The 10,000-nt window shown below is 44.4% G+C and overlaps 1 protein-coding gene across 2 annotated transcripts in view; it reads right to left on the bottom strand.

Moving 5' to 3' along the window:
• The window catches only part of LOC138852851 (chitinase-like protein 3), a 71,197-nt gene that overhangs the window by 28,207 nt on the left and 32,990 nt on the right, over positions 1 to 10,000 (bottom strand). For both annotated transcript variants that reach the window (XM_070086098.1, XM_070086107.1), the window contains exon 2: positions 3,535 to 3,570. The gene's annotated coding sequence lies outside the window, so the exon portion shown is untranslated. The remainder of the gene's footprint in view (positions 1 to 3,534; positions 3,571 to 10,000) is intronic.

Here is a 10,000-nt window from a genome sequence, read left to right as displayed (position 1 = left end):
GATTCCTGACTAAATTAAACCTTTCTTTTTTGGTGCAACACTTTGTGCACTTAAAAAGGATGGAAGAATTAGGCCTATTGCAGTAGGCAACACTTTTCGCTGCCTCGTTTCCAAAGCTGCTGTCCGAAGCATATGTGCAGAGGCAACCATGATGCTTCAACCAAACCAGGTTGGCTTTGTGGTCTCTCAAGGAAGTGAAGCAGCGGTTCATGCAACAAGGGCGTATATCAACAACCTGCCTGAGGACAATGCAGTGGTAAAATTAGACTTCAAGAATGCATTTCATCTCCTGAAAAGAGATGTGGTATTAGCAGCGGTACAAGAACATTTCCCTGGTCTCTTCCCCTTTGTTTCAGCTGGATATAGCAAGGAATCAATGCTGCTGTTTGGAGAGCATGAAATCACATCATCAGAGGGTGTCCAGCAAGGGGATTCTCTTGCACCATTTCTCTTCTGTATAGCAGTTAGGGAAATCACAGTCAGACTGACCAGTGAGCTAAACATCTGGTTCCTGGATGATGTCACAATAGCAGGTACAAAGGAGTCCCTCTTAGGTGATCTTACACAAGTGATGACACGGGGACAGGAAATTGGTCTCATCCTGAATCCATCCAAATGTGAAATCATCTCAGTCGACTAGTCAACAAGTCATAAATGCAGTGAGATTCAAACTACCAGGAGCAGCAGTCATTGCCCCTACATATAGCGTCTTGCTTGGAGCACCTCTGGGAAGCGATGCCATTGACACAATCCTCAGGAAGAAATTGGAAGAATTGATGAAAATGGAACAACGAATAGGCAATCTTGACACCCACGATGCCTTGTACCTTCTCACAAAGTGTTTGAGTCTGCCCAGGTTGACATATTTTCTAAGATGTGCACCTTCACAAGATAACCCTGTACTGCACGAGTATGACTGCACGAATATGAGGTAGATTTTACAAAAGTACTTAACCTTACTCTAGAAGACGGGCAGTGGAACCAAGCTACACTTCCAGTCAGTCTAGGAGGCATTGGTGTCCGCAAGTCATCACAGATTGCACTACCTGCTTTTCTGTCCTCATGCGTTGCATCCAGAGGGCTTGTAGCAGCAATTCTCTCTGAACATCTTAGGGACAAGACTGGAGTCCAGGACCAAAAGTTCATTGACGGAGCCATGATCTGGGGTAATCTAATGGGTTCTGAAATCAGACCTGCTCCCCCCAACAACTACAAACAATAGCACTGGGATGGCCCGATAGCGGAGAAAATAGCCTCACAATGCTTCAGTGTGTCAGGGAAGGATAGAGCACGCTTCCTGGCAGTGAGAGCTCCTCATTCAAGGGACTTTCTGCTGGCTGTTCCCAACTCCAGCCAATGCACACGGCTCGACCCACAGGCCATCTGCATTGGTGTTTCCTTTCAACTTGTCATCGCTATTCTCGCCGAACACAGGTGTATTTGTGGCAGTGAAGCAGCAGACCGATTCGGGTACCATGGTCTTGTGTGGCGTAAATCCGAGGGAAAGATTGCAAGACATGAGGAGGTTAATAACATTATCAAGAGGAGCCTCGCAGCAGCCGGATGCCCAGCAGTAAGGGAACCACCCCAACTATGCAGATCTGCTGTCAGCCAGAATCGTCCAGATGGTATCACACTTCAAGCCTGGACAGACGGTAAGCAGGTGGTGTGGGACTTCTCATGTGCATCTACCTTGGCTGATACCTATCTCCAATGCACCAGGGAGGAAGGAGGGGCAGCTGCCAGCTTCAGGAAGTCCCAGAAGTCTAGAAAATATGGAGAACTTGCCCATCATTATATGTTTGTTCCCATAGGCTCAGAGACCCTTGGTTCATGGGGAAAAAGTGCATCTAAATTCCTTAAGGAGCTATGCAAAAGACTCATCAGGTAACTAGGGATCCCAGGGCAACTAGTTTTCTGTTCCAGCGACTCAGCGCTGCTGTTCAGAGGGGTAATGCCTGCTGTATTTTGGGCACGCGCCCCAGTTTAGAAGAGCTGGATGAGATTTTCGCATTATAATCAGTGACAAACACTTAACAATATGTACTAGACATGTATCTGTCACATCTCATGTACTGTACATGCCATCTTTATGTCACCAATGTATTGTAACCACGAACAAGTGGTATTTAATCAATAACAGATGTTCTAGCCCGCCTCGTGGGTTACAGTAATGTATGTACTGCTTGTGGAGGCTAGTATACCAAAGGGGAAGTAGAATGAAATTAGCTCTGAGGCAGCCACACCATCGTATGTCCTCGCAACATGAAGCAAGCCTAGTTCGCTAGGCTCATGTTGTTTGTAGGTTTGTATGGTCCAGTGGTTTACAGCGTCGTGAATTTTCGCTCTCGTCCCACGAGGCGAGCTAAAACAACACGGGTTCGATCCCCCGGCTAGCCCCAGTTTGTTATTGATATATATATATATATATATATATATATATATATATATATATATATATATATATATATATATATATATATATATATATATATATATATATATATATATATATATATATATATATATACATATACATATATATATATATATATATATATATACATATATATATATATGTCGTGTCGAATATGTAAAACTGGTCAATTAGCAAGAACTCCTTTAAAATTAAGTCCTTTCCAAAATTTTCTCTTATGCGTTTAAAGATTATTTTTGTCATTAATGTTAATGTAAAAAATTTTAATTTTGCACCAAAAGAAACTTAGAAAACTTACCTAACCTTGTTAAAACAAGAGCAATTTTTTTTAGCCTAACCCAACTAAATATATTTTAGATTTGTTTACAGTAATTTAATACTAAACAAACACAAGGAAATATATTTTTTTCGTTAGGTTCAGAATGATTTTGGCGAAATTATTGCATATACAAATTTTCACTTGTCCTATATGGCAAGATGAGCGTTGCTATTTAAGCCAAGATCGCAAGTTCTGCCTATTCGGCACCACACACACACACATATATATATATATGTCGTGCCGAATATGTAAAACTGGTCAATTAGCAAGAACTCATTTAAAATTAAGTCCTTTCTAAAATTTTCTCTTATACATTTAAAGACATATTTTTTTCATTAATGTTAATGTAAGAATTTTTAATTTTGCACCAAAAGAGTTTTAGAAAACTTACCTAACTTTCTTATAACAAGAGAATTTTATTTTAGCCTAATCCAACTAAATATATTTTAAATACGTTTACAATAATTTAGTACTAAACAAACACAATCAAATATATTTTTTTCGTTAGGTTCAGAATGATTTTGGCGAAATTATTGCATACACAAATTTTCACTTGTCCTATATGGCAAGATGAACGTTGCTATTTAAGCCAAGATAGCAAGTTCTGCCTATTCGGCACGACATATATATATATATATATATATATATATATATATATATATATATATATATATATATATATATATATATATATATATATATATATTAGTGATGTAGGGATAGTGATGGTGATGGTGATGGTGATGGTGACTAGTAACAAGACATACACAATACTTACCATTAAGAGAGGTAATTATTCACTGTCACTGTCAACCTATGGAAGAGAGAGAAAACAATTATTATATATATAACACTGGTTGCAGGGGTCGAGTTCTAGCTCCTGACTCTGTCCCTCAACTTGCCATTTGCTAGATTCATTCCCTCGTAGCATGGTTGCTGTATCCTACCTGCTCTTGAAACTATGTATGAAGTCTGTCTACATCACTTCTTAGTCGACTTGTCTTAGATTTGCCAGACGAGCATTAGCAGAACACGTTATTGGGTTGACGTGAGTCTCTGGCCTCATACCAGATACTGTGTTCATCCCTAAGTCTCCGAGTCAAGTCTGCAGGTGCCAGGGATCGTGTAATCACGTGTCAGACACCGGTGTCATGTAATTTTCCTGACCACTGCCATAGCACAACTCATACCAGTTTGATCCTCCCATTATATCACTTTAGTTGAGATATCTCGTGTCTGTTGATTGGTCTGAGGCGTCAGTGAGAACACCACGACAACACCAGTGGCAGGAATGTGGCTACTTGCTGCCCTCCAGTCACCTCAGGAGCCACACCCTGCCCTCCAGTCACCTCAAGAGCCACGCCCTGCCCTCCAGCACTCGCCTGGTCAACAATAAGGCATTCGTCTGACCCCTGCAGCGTGCAGAGGGAAACGGTGTTAAGGTCAGGGTAGCATCTAGTGACCCTGGGACAGGAAGGTTATGCAGGAAAGGTCAGCAACTGCCTCGGACACACCTAGCAATACCAGGAGAGAGCGACCTACGACCAGCAAGTGACCTCAAGTCAACGTGGGAACGATGTTGAGACAAACATGGTTACCAGGATCAGTACATGTGGTAAATGCATGTGTTATCACCCAGGAATGTGATGAGAAGTTCAGGTGAACATGTGGAGGAAGTGAAGGTGAACATACCGTGACAGATGTTAGTGAACAACAAGTGAAAGTGAGGTCATGCAGGGAGGCAGGATCTGAGACAGGCTAGGAAAGACAGAATGAGTGACCTCCGCCATGACACTCACCACACCTGTTACCACCACTCCCACCGTATGCAAATGAGTGGTTTTTCTTAAATTTTGTAAGTTTTATGTGATGACAGAAGCATTGCATACTACTGCCATCACTTGTGATGACTGGGGAAGCATCTTGCTGGAGAGACAGTAACAAAGGGAGATTATATCCTAGGAAGAGCTGGTGGGGAAGTGTGAAGATTTCAGTGGTGGGCATTAAACATCCACCAGGTATTTGTTAGCGTGTTAGATCGAAGTGGAGACAAGTAATTTCGGGGATTTGACGTGCTGTTGGAGTGTAAGCAACGTAACATAAATGAAGGCGTCCGTGGTAACATCTATTGAGGCGTTCAAGTTAGCCGAGTTCTGGACACGGGAGGTATAGTGCGTGTACTCTGAAAGATGCGTCATGCTGAAGTGCAGTGAGTTACTGTAAGGTTGTGTGTGTGTGTGTGTGTGTGTGTGTGTGTGTGTGTGTGTGTGTGTGTGTGTGTGTGTGTGTGTGTGTGTGTGTGTGTGCACTTCTGGAAAGATGGACATGGCGTGAACGATGGTAAATATTTGTTCTTCACCTGGTCACCCTGTCGTAGGACCAACGATGTGTCATGAAACACATAATTATTATCTGAATACCAGCGTCACTACTGATATTTTAAGATAAAGACGTGACAAAGAAGACGAATAAGAAGATGAAGAGGTGAGGGAAAAGAAGATAAAGAATACTGAGCATACCACAGAGGAATATTCTTGGTCACATGACAGAGAATGACACCACTACCTGACCTTGACCTTCCAGGCCTACCATGGGAAATACGATGAAATAGGAGAAAGAGGAAGCGGAAGAGGAAGAGCAGGAGGAGGTAGAGGGGAAGATGAAGGAAGAGAAGGAGGAGGAGAGAAGTACCATTCTCCAAGGAATGCAATAAGCGAGTCAGGACCCAGCAAGATGATATCACACACACTAACAAGCAGGTGAAAGGAGGGACCTAATATGCAGGAGACTGGAAGATGGACCTTCTTGATACAGTCCCTTCCTGGTCTGCCATTATTACTGTCCAGCACCACTAACACACCTTCCTGGTCTGCCATTATTACTGTCCAGCACCACTAACACACCTTCCTGGTCTGCCATTATTACTGTCCAGCACCACTAACACACCTTCCTGGTCTGCCATTATTACTGTCCAGCACCACTATCACACCTTCCTGGTCTGCCATTATTACTGTCCAGCACCACTAACACACCTTCCTGGTCTGCCATTATTACTGTCCAGCACCACTAACACACCTTCCTGGTCTGCCATTATTACTGTCCAACACCACTAACACACCTTCCTGGTCTGCCATTATTACTGTCCAGCACCACTAACACACCTTCCTGGGCTGCCATTATTACTGTCCAGCACCACTAACACATCTTCCTGGTCTGTCATTATCACTGCCCGACGCCACTAACACACCTTCCTGGGGTGCCATTATTACTGTCCAGCACCACTAACATATCTTCCTGGTCTGCCATTATTACTGTCCAGCGCCACTAACACACCTTCCTGGGCTGCCATTATTACTGTTCAGCACCACTAACATACCTTTCTGGTCTCCCATTATTACTGTGCAGCACCATTAACACACCTTCCTGGTCAGTCATTATCACTGCCCGACGCCATTAACACACACTCCTGGTCTGCCATTATCACTGCCCAACGCCACTAACATACACTTCTGGTTTGCCATTATCACTGCCCAGCGCCACTAACATACACACCTTGTCTGCCATTATCACTGCCCAACGACACTAACATACACACCTTTTCTGCCATTATCACTGCCCAACGCCACTAACACACACTCATGGTGTGCCATTATCACTGTCCAACGCCACTAACACACTCCTGGTCTGCCATTATCACTGCCTAGCGCCACTAACACAAACACCAGGTCTATAACACAACCTGCACCTTGACCTCCAGGTAAGCATTAACTCTCTCCTCTGTTCGTTTTATTCCCGTCCTGGACACATGGATCAACACAACACAGGTGCTGCTTGCCGGAGGAAGGCGGCTCACATGTGCAACACCTGTAGATCTTCACTTTGCAGGTGTTCTGCTAACCAGGGAAAGTCTAAATTCATCACAAACGGATATTTTTTCCGGATTGAAGTTAGAAAGTCACTGGGTGGTACAAGGCCGTTGAAGTGAAGATACCTAGGTGTTACACCTGTGTTACACCTGTGTCTAGGTCATCAACTCGTGGCTACTGTACACCATTAGGGTAATGAAAGTCCGGCAGCTGTCACTGCAACTTGGCACATCACGTGATAAACGCCACTGGTGCCAGACTAGTGATGAAGGAAGCAGACAGGAGAAGTAGGTTGTGCTTGGAGTCTGCTGCTCTGATGGTCACCACTAATATCACCACACAGTCTGCTGCTCTGATGGTCACCACTAATATCACCACACAGTCTGCTGCTCTGATGGTCACCACTAATATCACCACACAGTCTGCTGCTCTGATGGTCACCACTAATATCACCACACAGTCTGCTGCTCTGATGGTCACCACTAATATCACCACACAGTCTGCTGCTCTGATGGTCACCACTAATATCACCACACAGTCTGCTGCTCTGATGGTCACCACTAATATCACCACACAGTAATCACTTTCATTCTGATTTTCAGAAACTCTGATCAGACTTATTCTCACGATATATGTGTGGCATCATGGCCTTAAACATTATAGAAAACGCTGCAGTATGTCTACTGGTCTATGGCAGCAAGTCTTACACACACTCATCTCTCCTCGTTACGAATTTTTACAACCATAGTATATATATATATATATATATATATATATATATATATATATATATATATATATATATATATATATATATATATATATATATATGTGTTGTGTGTGTGTGTGTGTGTGTGTGTGTTACTACCTTTCAGGTGGTTATTGCAGTGATGTAGAGTGCCATCAGTGCCAGGCTGGTAACAATGATGGCATGATGTAGAGTGCCATCAGTGCCAGGCTGGTAACAATGATGGCATGATGTAGAGTGCCATCAGTGCCAGGCTGGTAACAATGATAGCATGATGTAGAGTGCCATCAGTGCCAGGCTGGTAACAATGATGGCATGATGTAGAGTGCCATCAGTGCCAGGCTGGTAACAATGATAGCATGATGTACAGTGCCATCAGTGCCAGGCTGGTAACAATGATAGCATGATGTAGAGTGCCATCAGTGCCAGGCTGGTAACAATGATGGCATGATGTAGAGTGCCATCAGTGCCAGGCTGGTAACAATGATAGCATGATGTAGAGTGCCATCAGTGCCAGGCTGGTAACAATGATGGCATGATGTAGAGTGCCATCAGTGCCAGGCTGGTAACAATGATAGCATGATGTACAGTGCCATCAGTGCCAGGCTGGTAACAATGATAGCATGATGTAGAGTGCCATCAGTGCCAGGCTGGTAACAATGATGGCATGATGTAGAGTGCCATCAGTGCCAGGCTGGTAACAATGATGGCATGATGTAGAGTGCCATCAGTGCCAGGCTGGTAACAATGATGGCATGATGTAGAGTGCCATCAGTGCCAGGCTGGTAACAATGATAGCATGATGTAGAGTGCCATCAGTGCCAGGCTGGTAACAATGATGGCATGATGTAGAGTGCCATCAGTGCCAGGCTGGTAACAATGATAGCATGATGTAGAGTGCCATCAGTGCCAGGCTGGTAACAATGATAGCATGATGTAGAGTGCCATCAGTGCCAGGCTGGTAACAATGATGGCATGATGTAGAGTGCCATCAGTGCCAGGCTGGTAACAATGATAGCATGATGTAGAGTGCCATCAGTGCCAGGCTGGTAACAATGATGCCATGATGTAGAGTGCCATCAGTGCCAGGCTGGTAACAATGATAGCATGATGTAGAGTGCCATCAGTGCCAGGCTGGTAACAATGATGGCATGATGTAGAGTGCCATCAGTGCCAGGCTGGTAACAATGTTGGCATGATGTAGAGTGCCATCAGTGCCAGGCTGGTAACAATGATAGCATGATGTAGAGTGCCATCAGTGCCAGGCTGGTAACAATGATGGCATGATGTAGAGTGCCATCAGTGCCAGGCTGGTAACAATGATGGCATGATGTAGAGTGCCATCAGTGCCAGGCTGGTAACAATGATAGCATGATGTAGAGTGCCATCAGTGCCAGGCTGGTAACAATGATGGCATGATGTAGAGTGCCATCAGTGCCAGGCTGGTAACAATGATAGCATGATGTAGAGTGCCATCAGTGCCAGGCTGGTAACAATGATGGCATGATGTAGAGTGCCATCAGTGCCAGGCTGGTAACAATGATAGCATGATGTAGAGTGCCATCAGTGCCAGGCTGGTAACAATGATGGCATGATGTAGAGTGCCATCAGTGCCAGGCTGGTAACAATGATGGCATGATGTAGAGTGCCATCAGTGCCAGGCTGGTAACAATGATAGCATGATGTAGAGTGGCATCAGTGCCAGGCTGGTAACAATGATAGCATGATGTAGAGTGGCATCAGTGCCAGGCTGGTAACAATGATAGCATGATGTAGAGTGCCATCAGTGCCAGGCTGGTAACAATGATAGCATGATGTAGAGTGCCATCAGTGCCAGGCTGGTAACAATGATAGCATGATGTAGAGTGCCATCAGTGCCAAGCTGGTAACAATGATAGCATGATGTAGAGTGCCATCAGTGCCAGGCTGGTAACAATGATAGCATGATGTAGAGTGCCATCAGTGCCAGGCTGGTAACAATGATAGCATGGGTGTACCAACCAGCTGTTGGACAGTGATCTTCAGTGCCACAGTGGTGATAGTAGATGGTACGGGAGTGCCAACCAGACATGACCAGACATGACGATGAAAAGACATGACCAGACATGACGATGAAAAAACATGACCAGACATGACCAGATATGACGATGAAAAGACATGACCAGACATGACGATGAAAAGACATGACCAGACATGATCACAGCAACACATGACCAGACACAAGTCTCTGGCTTCATGTCTATTGACTCATAGACTGATCCTCTCTCTCTCTCTCTCTCTCTCTCTCTCTCTCTCTCTCTCTCTCTCTCTCTCTCTCTCTCTCTCTCTCTCTCTCTCTCTCTATCTATCTATCTATCTATCTCACACAGAGTCAAGGAACGGTTCCCAGTCATCTCGTCACCCTCCAGATCGTGAAGTCACACATCCTTCCACCAATCAACGTTGACGCCGGTGACGTCATTGGCTAGGAGCCAATCAACAGGTACTTCCCAGCAGAAAGTGGGGTAGCTAGAAGAGCAGTGATTGGTGGGTTGCTAGTGTGGGTTGGGCATCGTTCTAGGGCACTGCCCGGGGCACCACACGTCTTAATGTTTCTCAGAGATGTTTTGAACGACCTTCTTCACCTCAGA

Source organism: Cherax quadricarinatus, chromosome 1 (genome assembly GCF_038502225.1).
Source record: "Cherax quadricarinatus isolate ZL_2023a chromosome 1, ASM3850222v1, whole genome shotgun sequence".
Taxonomy (NCBI): domain Eukaryota; kingdom Metazoa; phylum Arthropoda; class Malacostraca; order Decapoda; family Parastacidae; genus Cherax; species Cherax quadricarinatus.
Note: the sequence above shows the minus strand (reverse complement) of the source record. Positions and strands in the feature narration are given on the sequence as shown.